Genomic DNA, 16,588 nt, shown 5'->3' with positions numbered 1-16,588 from the left:
GAGATGACTTAGTCCTTCTGGATCTCAGCTTCCTCATTTAAAGGAGCCTCAGTTTCCTCAATGTGCAATGAGGATGATGACATATCTGATATTTCCACTTGGCATCTCCAATTCGACGGAATGAAATGGCGCTCTTGATTCTTCCTGCCAGATTGATTTCTTCGGCAGCCCTTTTCAGCGTGATCCCACATTATCCATCTGATAGTTTATGATGGAAACCTGGGGACAGTCATTTCCTTCCCTGCTCATCAGGAAGCCCTAATGATTGCACATCTGACTCCCATTTTTGACTCACACTGCACTGCTCTCCAATTTCCCAGCCACCACTAAGGACTATGGGAGCAACCTCCCAACTTGTTTACTTGCTTCAGTTCTTGGTTCTTCTCCAACCCATCGTTAATCATCAGAATCAGGATAAGAACACTTCTATAGTGTTCTCTACGCTGGCCACTGTTCTAAGTGCATTATGTGTATTACCTCATTTAATCCATATACTAGAAGTAGATGAATCCCTACTTAAAATGAATCCAGGCTTCCTATTTTAAGAATCATGTTCTACCTCCCTATCTTGCTCTGCCAGATTCTGAGTGTTGTGTTCTGGCTTCCAGATGTCTTCATCAGGTCTATGTGTCAAGCAGGTCTTCTACAATGACTGACTGAAAAGGCCAAGGTCAGGGGCAATGCCTACTAAGTACTAAGAGAATTAAGAAGCCATCTTTATTTCCTGTAGCTCTCTTCTTGTGGTCCTGCCTTAGTACATTTTTTTTTTTAAGTCTTCACTATGGAAAATTTTTAACAAATGTAAAAGTAGCCAGAATAATAAAATTAATTCCTGTGGGTATGTCCCCCAGAGCCAATAGCCATCACATCATGGCCAATTTTATTCCATCTATGTGCCCATCCATCCCCCATCCTAAATTATTTCAAGGCAAAGCCCAGACATTATATCATTTCTTCTGTAAATATTTTAGTATGCATTCCTAAAAGATAAGATCTTTTTTACTATGCCATACCCAAAATACCATTATCATACCTAAAATTATTTAAAAAGCCACTCCTTAATGTTGTCAGTTGTTATATATATCCTATTATCAATTATTATATGTCAGTTATTATCTCATCCTTAGAATACATACTTTTATAGTTTATATCTGAATTTATTCCAATAAAGTCCACACATTTTCATTGTTTGATGTATCTGACCAGTATTTATAGGTTTCCCTGTTTTTGTTTTTTCTTGAAATCTTCCTTTTAGGAAATTGTATCATTTATCCCATCAAATTTTCCACGCTGCATATTTATGATTATGTTTCTGTGGTGTAGATGAGCATTTCTTCCCTTTTTTGCATTTCCTATAAATTGTAGAGACTTGATCAGATTCAAGTTCTATTCTTTTGATAAGAGCACATTCTAGGGTCACCTGGGTGGCTCAGTCGGTTGAGCGTCTGATTCTTGATATTGGCTCAGCTCGTGATCCTGTGGTTCTGAGATTGAGTCCCACATGGGGCTCTGGGTTGGGTATGGAGTCTGCTTGGGATTCTCTCTCTCCCTTTGTCTCTTCCCCCACCCCCCACTGTCCCCCTCTTGTGCTCTCTCTCTGTAAATAAATAAATAAATAAATAAACATTAAAAAAAAAAGAAGAAGAAGAACACATCTTAGATGGTGTCCTACTCTAGGTTTTCTAGAATAAGACTGTTCAATAGAACTTTCTGATGATGAGACTATTCTATATTTGTGTTGTAGAATTATGGTAGCCACTGGTTCATGTGGCTATTGAGCCCTTAAAATGTGGCTAGTGCAACCAAGGAACTGATTTTTAAATTGTATTTAATTATAAGTAAACAAAATTTAAAATTTAAAGCACTACATGTGGCTGGTGGCTGTCAGATGGAATAACACAGCTCTAGTGTTTTCAAAGGCACTGTTGGTTTGGTGAAATAAAAAACCCGGCCAGTTTGGCCAGTGGGGCTGGAGTTAGGCTTGTGGAAGACTATCTTTATTAAATAAACAAGCCAGTAACTGCCTTCTTTGTGTTATGTAGTTAATGCAGTTGTACCCATCAGTGCCTGGAAGGACCAGAGTTAGGATCCAGTGCCTGTCCCTGAGCAAAATCTGTGTTCCCTTTGCAAAGAGGAAGGAGAATTGGCTATTGGCAAGGTAGATCAGATGTTGTGTGGCTTCATGATTATACACTTTGAAATCTCTCTTTAAGAAAAGGCATACACAATTCTGAAAATGAAATTAAGAATAAAAAATAAACTTCACAACATTCTTGGGTGCCTGGGTGGTTCAGTTCGTTGAACATCTCGACTCTTGATTTCGGCTCAGGTCATGATCTCAGGGTTGTGGGGTTGAGCCCTGTGTGGCTCCATGCTAAGTGTGGAGCCTACTTGGGATTCTCTCTCTCTCTCTCTCTCTCTCTCTCTCTCTCTCTCTCTCTTTCTCTCTTCCCCTCTCTCCCACTTGTACTCTGTCTATAAATAAAAAAAACTAAAAAAATGGTAACATTTTAAGTAACTGCCTGCCTACTTGGCATTCTCTCTCTCTCTCTCTCTCTCTCTCTCTCTCTCTCTTTCTCTCTCTCTCTCTCTTTCTCTCTTCCCCTCTCTCCCACTTGTACTCTGTCTATAAATAAAAAAAACTAAAAAAATGGTAACATTTTAAGTAACTGCCTGGCACATCCCTCTGAAACATTTTATTCGAAATCCTCCTCACCTGACAGTGAATTTCTGCATAATTTTTTTTAGCAACGATAGAAAGACCATTCAGTCTTTTCTCACCATGGGGGATCAAGGCGTTTTTTAAATCAGTAGTTTAAAAAAGTTTCAGCCTGACAACTTGCTTATTGGTAATGTTATGTAAAGATGTAAGGTTACTGCCAACTTTGACAAAACCACCCCCCTGGTTTCTTTTATAAATGAATTGTAAGATCTCCAGGTATTTCAAGTTGTCTTGTGTGTTGGCGAATCTCAAACACTCTTTCCATTCATGCTACTCGTAAAAGAGTTCATTTTCAATGTCCTCATTGTAATGCGTGTTATGAGTTTTGTGCTAAATTTGTTGTTAGTCTTTCGTGCCAAATTATTAAGAAAGTAAGATTGTTTCCAGTGCGTCCGCATGATTTGAACTATTAATCACATTAGCAAATAATCCCCAGAGGCTCTTCATTACTTTTATCCTCAGTCTATCTTTTCTTCTTAATATATTGCTGCTTTAAAAAATATATGCTGGGTGTAATCCAAATGGTTCCCAAACCTCACTATTTTCTTTTAACCAGTGCCCATTTACCTTGAAGGGAGCCACGTCAACCTGTTCTAGTAAACACAATCTAAGTGTATCCTCAACCCAACTAACCCACCAGTACACCCTAAACCGTCTATTGGCACTCTGCTACCATTTAGCACGAGAGGAGATGTGAGTGAAGAAAACTGGGGTAGAAAACGGAGGTGGTTATACTTCACGGTGGTAAACAATCTTACTCACACAGGTAACCTTAAGGCGAGAGCTTCCTTTTTCCTGGCTTTGGAAAGGAGCCCAGCCAAGTGAGTGACCTGGGAGCTTAAGCTTCAACGGCTTCGTGGTAAATGGTAAGTCTACCTCTGCCTTCCACGTAGGCAACCACCAGGGTCTGCTGGCATAACGTCCGGAGAGTCAGAAATCACCAGGAGTGGTGAACTGAGGACGGTCTAGAACCAGGGATTGGTTTGGATCGGAGGAACCACACCAAAGCTGGTTTCCAGGAGGACCCGGACTTGGGAGCAGAATGGAGACAGGAGGCACGAGGTCCCGGAGGAAGTGCTACGATGTCTGGTGAGCAAGGAGATGTAGCAGATGTGCAGGGGCCAATACTGATGCATTCCAGATGGTCACGGCTGGACCAGCAGGCAGATGGACATTACTGATGGGCATGAGGAGTTTGGAAGGGTGGGATTGTCACATCCTGTCAGGGGCACAGCGCGACTTAATGAAACTGGTCAAGAGGGGTTGAGATCTGGGGTAGCTGAGCCCTCCGCCGGCGAAGGATTCTTCTTTAGAGTGTGGCCAAGCTGGCCGGGAACCCAGTTTTTCTGACTCCTGTTTTTTTCTTTACTCCAGGCTGCTGCCCAAATAAAACCTTTACCTCAAGCTACGCATTCGAAACTGGAAGAAGGCATTCGTTCTTGCCTAGGGAGAGCCTTCCTGGGAGGTGGCTCATCAAACCCTCGTGGTGGGTGGCTCCCCTTATTGATGGCCTTATCAGCGGTAGGGGATCTTTGCCTGGTGCAAAGAAACATCCCTAAGACAGGGGAGGGAGAAACCTATTGTATTAAATCTTTCTTTCTCCTTTCAGTTTTTTTCCCTCCTGCCTCCCACAGACACCTGGTATCAGTTCCAAAAGACGCATTTTAGTGCCTTTAAGCAAAGCTAGTTCTTCTGCCTGGGCGAACTCTGACACTGAACTTTCTGTTTCCAGCCCCCTTAAAAAACCTTCATCAAATTTCCACCACGCAAAGGTTGAAGTGTTTCGGTCACCGAAGCGGTTCGGTGATGATCGTGGTGGCTGTTTCTTAAAGGGGATACTCGTTCATTCATTCATTCATTCATTAGTTCGTTCATTCAACAGACACGTAGCAAATTCTGCAGTGTGACAGACATTGCGCCTGAAGGCAGAGCAAACACAGTCACCGTTGCGGCCATCTCGGAGACTCGCATCGAATAAATCACAAACAAACGTAAACTTGCCACACTCACCTGAATAAAAGGCACAGACCTGACTTCTATGTTCAGCCACTATGCAAATACGCTGCTGGGTCAGTGTGAAGGTATTTAAAGGCGTCCACGTGACATCCTCCTCAGATGGCCCCCATCCTGCCCTTCCCTCTGCTGACACAAAGGCCTTCTCACCCGTCAGAAGATGAAGCCTTGTCCCTGCCTTGAATGGGGCTGGCCTTGGAACTTGCTTTGAGCCCGAGAACACTGTGAAGGGATCTGTGTGAGACAGTTTGGGGCCAACACCCTAAGAGAACTGATGGCCTTCCACGACTTCCCTTCCCAAGTCATCTGCCGCAGACAGAGCCCAATATCCCGAGACCACAGTGCTGTGAGGAGGCCAAGCCAGCAGCGGGGAGAGGCCACACGGAGAGAGGGATGTTCAGCCGGGTCCCAGCTCTTCAGCCTTCCCAGCTGAGACGTCAGACGTGACTGAAGAAGGCCATCTCCTCTCGGGGCATTCTTCTCCCAGTGGACACCACGTGGAGCAGGAAAACCACCCAGAGGAAACCAGCGCACATTGCAAAAGAAGAATAAATGGTTATGGTGAGTTATTAAGTTTTGGGGAGGTTTGTTACACAACAATAGATCATTAAAACAGCAGTATAGCTGCTGCCTTGAGCCCCTTGAGTGGCCCCTCCCCTGTGGCCTAGACCCCTCAGATCTGTCTCCAGCACCTCCAGGACGGCTCCCCACCATGACTTAGCACTCAGCAGTCAATTCCCGGCACAGCAGGAAGCTTCCAGTTTCTTGTTCCAGAGTCCATTCTGTGTTCTTTGGGCTGACGTCTGCACATTTCCAGTAAATAAATGCTTTGAATACCTTCACCGAGGGCCGGGTGGCATAGGGCTGTATGGGGGGGGTCTTTGACCTATTCAGAGAGGCCAGGGAAGGATTCCCCAAGGAAGAGATCGAAAGTGTGTGAAAGCGTTGATTTGGGGAGAAGGGCGAGGAGGCATGACCACAGAGAAGGTATGTAAGGGAGCTCTGTGGTAGGACAGGAGCAGAAAGAGAAACTGAAAGAAGGCAGGTGTGACTGGTGTGCACAGGGCAAGAGGAATGTGAAGGGTCTGGACCTTGTAATTGTCCTCCCAGAGTACAGCTGGTTAAACTAGAGAGTTCCCCTCTCTAGGCGGGCCAGTGACCAGGTAGAGTGCTATATGCTGCAGGGTGACTAGCCAACCCAGGCCAGTCCCTTCTTTTAGAGAGTTCAAACCAGATGTACCAAAGGAGTCCACTGGCCAAGAGCAGACTTGCAGCTGAACCACTGTCATGGCGGACCTTGGCTGGGGCAATGGATGCCTCTTCCTGATTGAAGACTGAGCTCTAGAATTGCTATAGGGCAGAGGTGGCCTGCAGGCCAGCTGGTGTGGACATTACACCTTTTTAAAAAAAAATTTTTTTATTCTGTCCATCTACACAGGGTTGCCAGTACAATGCTTTGTTATTAAATTCGTTGTTAACACTGAAATATCAAGTTTTCAAATCGAAACCTTTCAAACATTTGGGAATTTTTTGAGTATTTCTACCATATCTATGGCAATCGTAGATGGAAGTGAGTAGCAGCTACTTGGGTTGGTTGGAGTATGTACAGTGCACATCAGTTTAAAACAGTTTCCACTGCTCGCTGGGGCGATCTCTCAACACACGAGACCAGTTGTCATATATCATCCTACAGAGGCCCTGCTGCATATGTTCACATTACTACCCCCCGCCCCCCAACCCTAGAGGCATTGGACATGGTGATCCCCTTTTGGGACAAGCTGGCTCCCACTGTAAACGGAGGACCCTTGATGTCCTCCATGGTGTGTGTGACGTAGGACTGCGAGATTTAGCAAACGGAGAAACGAAACGGTAAGAACGACAAAATTAAAGAGGACACCCAGTTTAATTTGAATTTCAGGTAAGCCACAAGTGATTTTTTAGTGGAAGTGTATCCTCAGTGTTGTATTTTCTCCTTCCCAGGAGGGAGGGGCAGCATTGACGGCTGAGATGAATGATGTCCTGGCCTCACTGTTCCTGGATGCAGGCCCCCATCAACTGGGGCAACGTTGAGTGAGGCTCTGCTTCTTGCCACATGGCACAGGGGCCAGTGAGCAGCCCGTTCCGAGTAGGATGATGTATGTGGACGCGAGGTGAGGGCATCCCCAATGTGGGAATTTCTGTCCCGGGCATGCACGACCCTCCTAGCACATGGGTCCATTCACCAACTCGGAAGCTCTCTAAATTCCTTCGTCTGGGTTTTTATGGAGGTTCTGTTGCATAAACATGGTTGATTAAGTCCTTGACCATTGATGAGTAACGCAATCCCCGGTTCTTTCCCCCTCCCCAGAGGCTGGGGGCGGTGGGACTAAAGTTCTAGCCCACTTTTCACAAGCATTACTTACCTGGCAACACTCCCCCTGCTCTGCCCCCATCTTCCAAGAATCAGCTCCTTAGCATAAACTCAGGTATGACTGAAAGAGGCTAAGTATGAATAACAAAAGATGCTCCTCTTGCCCCATTCCTCAGGTAATTCTAAGGGTTTTAAGAGCTTTGTGCCAGGAACCAGGGAACCAGGGACAAAGACCTTGGATCACAATATCACAGCTGGAATGGAGAGGGAAGTGACAAGGTGACTGTGTGGATGGCTGGAGAGAGCAGGAGCAGGAGGAATCAAATATGTTGGTGGCACCTCTGTAGTTATCAGATAGTGGCACCACTGCCTGGGGGTTTTATTTCCAAGGAAGCTGGGAGGAGGAGCTGCTCTGAAGAGAAGAGCACTACCTTTCTAGATGAATCGATTTTGAGGTGCAGTCAAAAGAAAAAAGTCCAGCGAGTGGCTGAAAATTCCGTTAAGTTATAAGAGCCACTAATATTTAATCTGTGCTCACTATGTGTTTCCTGTTCTAAGAACTTCGCACATATTAATTTCTTTTTTTATTAACATTTTTAAAAATGTTTATCCATTTCTGAGAGACCGAGAGAGACAGAGCATGAGCGAGGGAGGGGCAGAGAGAGGGAGACAGAGAATCCGAAGCAGGCTCCAGGCTCTGAGCTGTCAGCTCAGAGCCTGGCGCGGGGCTCGAACTCACGGACCGCGAGGTCATGACCTGAGACGAAGTCCGACGCTTAACCAAATGAGCCACCCAGGCTCCCGGCACATATTAATTTCTTAAATCCTCACAAAAATTCTATGAAAGAGATCCTACTATTATTCTTTCCACTTTTGGACGAGGAAACCAAATAACAGAGACATTTAGTAACTGGTCTAAAGTCTCATGGCCAGCGATATTCCACCCTAGCTGTCCCATAGTGCGTTTGCCACACTTCCTCCCACCTGTGACCCAGGTGTATGCTCCTCTGCTCCCCTTTATCAGATCAGTCTAGAGGTGAGAAAAACATGTTTAATTTGTCAATGTCCTATTACTCAGTTAAAATTTTTTAAGGGGAAAAATACAATTAAAACCAGACACCCAAAATTAAATTGTATTTATGTATGAAAAGAATTGGGATGAGTTCTGGCCGAATGGCACAGGTCTTTTGTGGCATCTAATTAGGATGCTTAAGTTTTACCATTGCCGTCTTGGTATTTAATTTTAGCGGAGAAAAGTAGTGAGATGGTGCGTGAATAGTTAAGTTGTGTCTTTGAAGAGCCTCTTAGACATGCTGAACGTGATTAACAATAATATATTAATTAACTGATTAATACTAGCTTTACAATGGCAGTTTTGTGACAGGAGTAGCTGAAGATACGCTGCTAGCAGGGATTCCAGGGTACTTCATCTTTAAAAATGTGTTTCTTTCGTTCTGTGTCGAACAGGAATGCATTTTCATCAATCACTTGAACTGAAGGCATGCGTTTTTTGCTGGACTGAAAATTGGTATTTTTGTCTTTTTTTCAAGAGGATTGTTGGATCCGTGTGCTCAGATTCATAACTGGCATTGCTCCCTTGTCTTGGAAACAGTGTGAGAGAGAACATTGCGTTCTTGGAATCAGAAACTGTTTCCCGAGTTCAGCCTTCATCCACACAAGGTCTACGGGAAGAGGCAAAATTTGAGAGATGGGAAATTGTGTCCATGGAGTCATCAAGGGGTCATCACCGAGGTAGCAGATTTAGGACCCAGGTGGATGGGATAATTGCCACCTCTTCCCCCTGAACCAGCAAGTGTGCTTCCAATTTCATTAACAGAAAGGGGACCTGGGGAAGAAAAATGGCTTTACCCTTATGTATCTTTTGGTCTGTTGCTGACTCTGCCACAGGCCTTTTGGGATGTGAGAACGGTCTCAGTGTGTATGCAGCCTGGCTTTTTTTTTTTTTTTTTTTTTTTTTAGCACTATATACTTCTTGTGGTCATAGAGCCGTAAGTAAACGTGGAAAAGGTGACAGCCTGGGGACCTCAAGTTAGGATTGCTGTACGGTGACATTGAACAATGGAGTGTCCCCAGTTCTCCCCAATAATTCACTGCGGACACTGACAGAACATGTGTCTGTTGATGGCAGGGTTGGGGTAGTTTGGGGTGGACTGAAGGCAAAGGCTCTCAGTGCCCTCCAAGATGCTGGTGAGTTCAGAGGACTAAGATATTCAATCATTGTAGGGCAACAGACTCTTTAATACCACGGAAAGTTGGCAAAACCTTGTGAACCTGTGTGAATCAGATACACTGGCTCAAAGTAGATGAAATGGATCAGTTCACATAACTTGGCCTAGTGTTAGGGCTATGGGAATGAAAATGCCCTAGGAGAAATCCTGTGGCAGCTTTGCTGAAGCAGGTGTGTGTGTGTGTGTGTGTGTGTGTGTGTGTGTGTGTAAGAACCCATATCCCAAATTGTTATATGACTTCCACCACTTACATCAGAATCCCTTTCTCTTTCTACTGAATGGCATTCTTAGCTCCCAACACCCTCCCAGTTCTCATGCCTGAAGGTCAACTGTGATTTCAACTTGATGCTTTTGCCCTATTGGACACATGATTTTTTTTTAAGGTAACTTTTTTTTTTAAGTTTAATTATTTATTTTGAGAAGACAGAGACAGCACAAGCAGGGGAGGGGTAGAGAGAGAGGGAGAGACAGAATCCCAAGCAGGCTCCGTACTGCCAGCTGCAGAGCCCAATGTGGGGCTGGAACCCAAGAGCTGTGAGAACATGACCAGAGCTGAAACCAAGAGTCGGATGCTTAACTGACTGAGCCACTCAGGTGCCCTGGACACATGCTATTTGTAAACCTAGGAAAAAGCAAGGAAAACTCCTTGGAGATTGATTTGGACACTTGATCAAAATGAATCTTATAATTAAAAATATTGATAACTCAAATTCTTTAAAAAGGTAAAAATCAGCTCATTTCAAGCAAGCTCTCCTGCCGGCCACTTGGAATAAAGTTAAAGCACCTTTTGAATAGGTCATCTGAATGCAGTTTTCTCTTGTAAGTGGGTTTAAGCAGGAACAGGTTGCCATTTCCTTGACATCACTATGTGCTGTTGCACATGTCTGAAGTCCAGACATGAAATGAGGTGTGTGCGAGTGCGTGTGGGCATATGGGACCAGTTTTCCTCACAATGACAAACACATGAGTGGATCCCATGCTTAACCCCTGGTTGTGCAACTTCAAGCACACTGACAATGAGACGAGCCCAAAGCTGTGCTGCTTGGCCTAGAATGGAAATTCTCCTGCAGACTCCTTTAACTTCTCTTCTAGTAATGGCTGAAGACTTAAGATGAAAACAGCAAGTAAGTCTCTTCAGAAATGAAAGTTATAAGTCATACTTTCACTTTGGGAAAACTCTGCTAATTTGATTACTTACTTGACTTAAATCCACCTGTTCACATCCCAGGAAGTTTGGCTGACTATGTGTTGTATTCTTAGCAGCAATGAATGCAGCAAAGATTAGTATTTTATTTCAAAGAAAACTTCCTTGCTTTTATTTTTCCAAATGGGAATGATGGGAGGGTAATAACAGAATAAATCTATTTGTAAGTTCTTTTTTAAAAAAAGTTTATTTACTTATTGAGAGAGAGAGAGAGAGAGAGAGAGAGAGAGAGAGAGAGAGAATGAGTGGGCTAGGAACAGACAAGAAGAGAGTATTCCAAGCAGGATCTGTGCTGTCAGTACAGAGCCTGATGTGGGGCTGGAACTCACGAACTGTAAGATCATGACCTGAGTCAAGATCAAGAGTTGGATGCTTAACCAACTGAGCCACCTAGGTGCCCCTATTTGCAAGTTCTTTAAATGAAAGTCATTAAACAACAGATGGCTTATTTTATGTTCAGATTCTAAAGCATCTAAAAAAAATCTAGGCCATTTATGTTTATTATGTTTAGGGATTATTTAAGAAAATAGTGTGAGTAAAATATTTCATTTTTCTCTAATAGTTTTACATGAAAATTTGGTTAAATGATAGAGAATTCATGTAAGGGAAAATCTTTAAAGTACTAGTGAAAAGGAGAATGTATATATTCTTCAAAAAATTTTTAAACATTTATTATTTATTTTTGAGAGGGAGCACAAGTGGGGAAGGCACAAAGAGAGAGGGAGACACAGAATCGAAGCAGGCTCCAGGCCCTGAGCTGTCATCACAGAGTCCAACACGGGGCTCAAGCCCCATGAGATCATGACCTGAGCCAAAGTCAGACGCTTAACTGACTGAGCCACCCAGGTTCCCTGGAGAATGTATATATTCTTAGTAAAGGCTGCTAATCTGGCTTTGTAAATATAAGCTGCAATCACTAAAAAGCAAATAGTAAATTTATTTTCAAGTTTGGTAGCATGTGTAGGACCATAATAATTACTGTCCAAAGGTACTAGGATGTATCATATTATATTCTTTAATGGATTAATGTTAGGGTTTTTTTGTGGCCCTTCCCAGTAAACATAGCTTAGCTGAGTAAATGATTATTTTAAGTATCTGTTATAAGTTATAGACGCCTCAGTAGCCTCTTGGTGTTTGGTTGTTTTGGGGAGAGTATTTTCACTTTATATCTTTATACAAAGATAGGAGGAGAGAAGTGTTGGGCAAGACGAATGGGCACGTTCTAATCGCCTGTGGGGCTTTGTAAAGTACATTCTCTCCCTGACAGACTGTGATATTGTAGAGCCTGTAACCCCTATACGGGACACCAAATTCCTTACTCAATCCTAAATCATGCCTAGAGATGGCTGCTGTGACTGAGGGAGTGTGTCTTATCCCTCAGGCATTTTGGGACAGAAAAAGTTTGTGAAAAAGTTAGTATTCCTGGGGCATCTGGGTGGCTCAGTCAGTTGAGTGTCCAATTTCAGCTCAAGTCATGATCTCACGATTTGTGAGTTCAAGTCCCATATCAGGATTGCTGTTGTCAGCACAGAGCCCATTTTGGATCCTCTATACTTCTCTTCCTCTGCCCCTACCTCGCTCATGCATCTCTCTCTCTCAAAAATGAATAAACATTTATTAAAAAAAAAAATTAGTATTCCTGACAGGATTTTTATTTCCAGAAATAGGGATATATTTTGTTACCAAATATCATCTGCCCGTCACACAAGACGATGCTATGAATCTGTAATTGGTTGTAATTTCCAAATAATTTATATTTTAATACTCAACCTAGGATGCAAGATATTTGCAGAGTTTGTTTTGAGCACCAACTGGATGGCTTTGCTTAAAGGACCACCATGAGGACTGTTTCAGACAAGGAATCTTCAAAGTTCTGCTCTTGAACCATGGCAGCAAGAAGAGGATATAAGCTCAGTTTCTCTTTTTAACCCACTGAAAGGTTCTGTTATGCAAAAGGTTCTAAAAGGTTCTTTGTGCTGGTACCAAATCCCAGCGATCACGAGAGAGCTTAGGTCTTTCTGGTGGACCCACCAACTTGAATGATGGTCTATCAGCTTTGGAGATTTGACCTTCTGAGATTAGAGACAGCTGTGCAGAGAAAGAATCTCCCCCATCCCATGTTCTACCATTCCCACGGAAATAAATATACTTTCATTTGAGCCAGCTTAGACACAGAGGAGTCAACACTGGAGCATTTATCTGAAAAGAAAACCCAGGAAAACCCCTGACATGTCTTGGAAAGACCTCTAAAAATCTAGACATGACTATAGTTCAAAGGCCCATGTTTTCTCCTCCCCCAGGCTCTCTCCTGGGGCAATAGTTCTCAATATTCAATCTGGAGGTTAACTTTTGGCTCTGCGATCAACTCACTGGGTGGAGGGCTACTCAGGGAGCCCCAGCATCTTCATCTGTCAATAAATTACTTTTTGGGGCTACTATGGGAAGTAAAGAGGAAAGTGAGTATGGCGATCTCAGCACAGTGATGGTCACTAAATCAAAACTAAATAAAGACTCAGCAGAATGTTAGCACCTACATCCTTGGGCACATTCACTGGTGGAGGGAGACTGTGACCTGGCATGCCAGAAAACATTATACTTGCAATTATAATCGCTCTTAGGAACATTTTAATTTTCCTAAATGTTTATTCATTTTTGAGAGACAGAGACAGAGCGTGCGCGGGGGTGGGGCAGAGAGGGAGGGAGACACAGCATCTGAAGCAGGCTCCAGGCTCTGAGCTGTCAGCACAGGGCCAGATGCAGGGCTCAAACCTGCAAACCACGAGTTTATGACCTGAGCCGAAGTCAGACACTTAACCAACTGAGCCATCCAGGAGCCCTGCTCTTATGAACATTTTAATATACAGATACAGACATATTCTGTGAAGCTGGGAAGTGCATTAGATTAGACATGGTGAACATATTTATTTTAAAATAAAAAAGGTAAATTCTGGCTAAGAATGCAATCGGTCATTAAATGGGTGGTCTGTGAGGACACAGAAGAGGAAGCAGTGTTAGAAGAATGGGCAAGTGCCGGATAAGGCAATATATATCCAGTGCCCAGTCCCTCATGTGTTTTTTTAAGCCTAAATGGGCATACATGGAAAAAGAATTACGTGAACAGAATCTAAGACTTTGATTCAAGTCTTTGAAACAAGCTTGCTTTTTTGTTTTCTTTAAATGTATGCATACATATACACATGCATTTAGTTCTGGGAAAGGATCACAATGAACTATTAATTTTAAACTCTGTGAGGACAGGCCATGTCCCTGTTTTGTAGAACAGTGCCTGTCTCTAAATAGCATCTGTTGAATGAATGAGTAAATAAGCAATGAGTCAATAAGCAAATACCCAACCACTGTTGCAAAAGACTTGGGAATAACCAGAATGAGGTTTTAATCATATTTGTTTCATTTTGGGCAACATCTATTGCATATTTTATATTTTAGCTGGGTATCTTTGGGAGAATTGGTGAGTGTGTGTGTGTGTGTGTGTGTGTGTGTGTGTTACAAACTGTTGTCTGTTCTTATAAAGTTGTGGGTGTTTTTTGTGGAGTGATTGTGTTCCAAAAGACTCAGACCTGATATGGTGAGGACTTCTGGAAGCTTATGGAGTTAAGGCGTGCACCCTTCACTTTGTGCAGCAGAAGGATCTATAACAACAAACTGGTCTACATGTAGCTGTATGTAAATATGACCGTTCCTTTACATATTGAAGTTGAACAAATATTATCAGCAATCACTAGGTGTCATTGATTTGCAAAGGAGCAAGCAGTAAGGGAATGGGGGTTCTCAATGTCAATCCCCTTGGGAGAAATTGCTCTTTGTCATGGGATGGTGCGCTGGGCCATAGGAGGAGGGCTCTCTCTCTCTCTCTCTTTCTCTCTCTGCCTTCTCTCAGGTCCTCCTGGCAAAAGTCTGCACTCCAGAAAGAAAGTAGGAGAGCTGGACTTTGAGACATGGTGGCAAAGTAGGAGCCAGGAAAGGGAATTCCTAGGACCCGAGTAGGGTAAGCACGTGGGCTAGACTGCTAAGCAAATACACCCGTTGAACAAGGTCATCCATATGGTACTTCCATGACTAGCTGGCCTTTTGGGAAAATGAATCCAACAGACTGTGATCATGTCAGTCACTCATCTGGATGACTGGGTTGGAAAAGTATCTAATGGTTTTTAAAGTAAAAGGGCTGGTGCCTCATGAATCTTCTCATCACAAATATCTCTTCTCGCTGGGAATGATTCTCAGGTTCAAGAGCCTTGATTTCATCTTGTCTGTGTTTCCCCCCTTGTTTTTTTTTTTTTTTTTTTCAACGTTTATTTATTTTTGGGACAGAGAGAGACAGAGCATGAACGGGGGCGGGGCAGAGAGAGAGGGTGACACAGAATCGGAAACAGGCTCCAGGCTCTGAGCCATCAGCCCAGAGCCTGACGCGGGGCTCGAACTCCCGGACCGCGAGATCGTGACCTGGCTGAAGTCGGACGCTTAACCGACTGCGCCACCCAAGCGCTCCTCCCCCCTTGTTAAGAGAACAGAATTATGTTTCTCAGGTCTTCCCTTTACTTGCCCTACTAAATTGGCAAACCTGTAGCAGATAATCTGGAAAAGGAAAGCGAAAGGATCCGGCATTTATTAATAAAGGATCAGTTGTCTATGAGAGGTGTTTTGCGTATGTTATTGAATTCATTCCTCTTGACAACCGTGACGCATGAGTGTTAGTATCCCCATTTCACTGATGTGAAAACGAAGACACAGAAGGCTAAGTCTCTTGCCTGATCTTGGGAATGAGAGCATTGAGCCTAGAATTATTTGGCTCCTGAACACCTGCAAATTTCTTTCAGGGTCTCTCCCTGGGCTTCACTCCCGGGCACTTTTTTCCACCTTCTGTCTGGATGGATATGCATGAGGTAGCATCGAAAGCAGGACAGATGTGCCCACGTGCAGGTGGTTTGGGGGAGCAGGAGCCATCTTGGTGAAGACTCATCTCCTGCACTTTTCCCGCTTCAGCCTCCTCCCTGCCTCCCCCACCCCTGGGCAATCTCCTGTCTCTGAAAGACGTCACAACAAGGGATTTGTCACCGGAGATCGAACCAGTGATCCGTCCAGCTCAGTTTCCTGCCTCTTGAGTTTGGCCGAGTCACGACACTTGAGCAGGAGGCAGGACGCTGGGCAGCCCCAAGGCGAGCAAACAATATTGCGTGGTGTACGTGGGACGAAAACATCCCAGCTGACCCCAGACCTGTGCGTGCCCCAAAGCAGCAGATTTAATGAAGCAAGTGGCCAGGTGAGGTCACAGACCAGATTCCAGGCATGTTTTGCCCACGCCGGCTTGAAGGGTCTCTTTGCATCTTTCTGTCAGATTTATAGACACATCGGAATCTCATTTTTAAAATTCCAGCCTCTGAGCTTTGATATATTTCCTTTCTAGTGCTTTTCTGCTGTGGCCTGAGAAGCGAAAGGAATATTTGCATCTGCGTTGCAATTACCAGAAGGGGAAACTTTTAAAGGGTTTTTACAATTATTATAATCCCATGTAAAATGTTGGCCTTTTAGGGCACAGGGAGGGAAACGGTAATCTGGTTTTTAAAACATTTTCTTGTTTCAAGTGGAGTTGGTTTATACCCACTACCCTGTCTTGTCATCATGTCATGTCACCCCCACCACTTAGGAGTGCTGACTGCCTCTGAAAGCTGTCGAGATCGTATGCCCTCGCCAAGGCTAACAGCTTGTCAACAAGACAGGTCAAAGGGGCCATTTCAGTGGCCAAGCTGGCAGATTCTGGGTCGGATACTGGAAGGAAACTGAGGCCCAGGGGCCAGTTTGGCCCTGGCTCTCGCAGTAATGGTGTGGGGAGAGGAAGAGTCCTGAGCCCAGGTGCCAAATCAGATGCGGAGGCTCATGTGGGTATTGAAGGACCAGACCCAAAGCCCCAAGGCCATGGGGATTAGAGATCCATGCCTCAGGTCTCCACAGTAAGCAGGCCAATGGTTGCCTCCTCACGTCTGCGGTGGGTCCTCGATACAGATGCCGGGCCGGACTGGATACGTGTTGGGATC

General features: G+C 44.1%; 1 long non-coding RNA gene across 6 annotated transcripts in view; it reads left to right on the top strand.

Moving 5' to 3' along the window:
* The window catches only part of LOC106978592 (uncharacterized), a 28,669-nt gene extending 13,417 nt beyond the window's left edge, over positions 1-15,252 (top strand). The window contains exons 5-10 of one of the 6 annotated variants that reach the window (XR_008291215.1): positions 3,489-4,208; positions 4,332-5,296; positions 6,479-6,604; positions 6,716-6,885; positions 8,553-10,458; positions 12,313-15,252. This is a non-coding gene — a long non-coding RNA (uncharacterized LOC106978592). Of the gene's footprint in view, positions 1-3,488; positions 4,209-4,331; positions 5,297-6,478; positions 6,605-6,715; positions 6,886-8,552; positions 10,768-12,312 lie in introns of those variants that run through there. The other 5 variants (XR_008291218.1, XR_008291217.1, XR_008291214.1 and 2 more) reach the window with 5 other exon arrangements.
* Positions 15,253-16,588: the final 1,336 nt, after the last annotated feature.

Source organism: Acinonyx jubatus, chromosome D4, assembly GCF_027475565.1.
Source record: "Acinonyx jubatus isolate Ajub_Pintada_27869175 chromosome D4, VMU_Ajub_asm_v1.0, whole genome shotgun sequence".
In the NCBI taxonomy this organism is placed as follows: domain Eukaryota; kingdom Metazoa; phylum Chordata; class Mammalia; order Carnivora; family Felidae; genus Acinonyx; species Acinonyx jubatus.
This window is presented reverse-complemented; position numbering and strand designations above follow the sequence as displayed.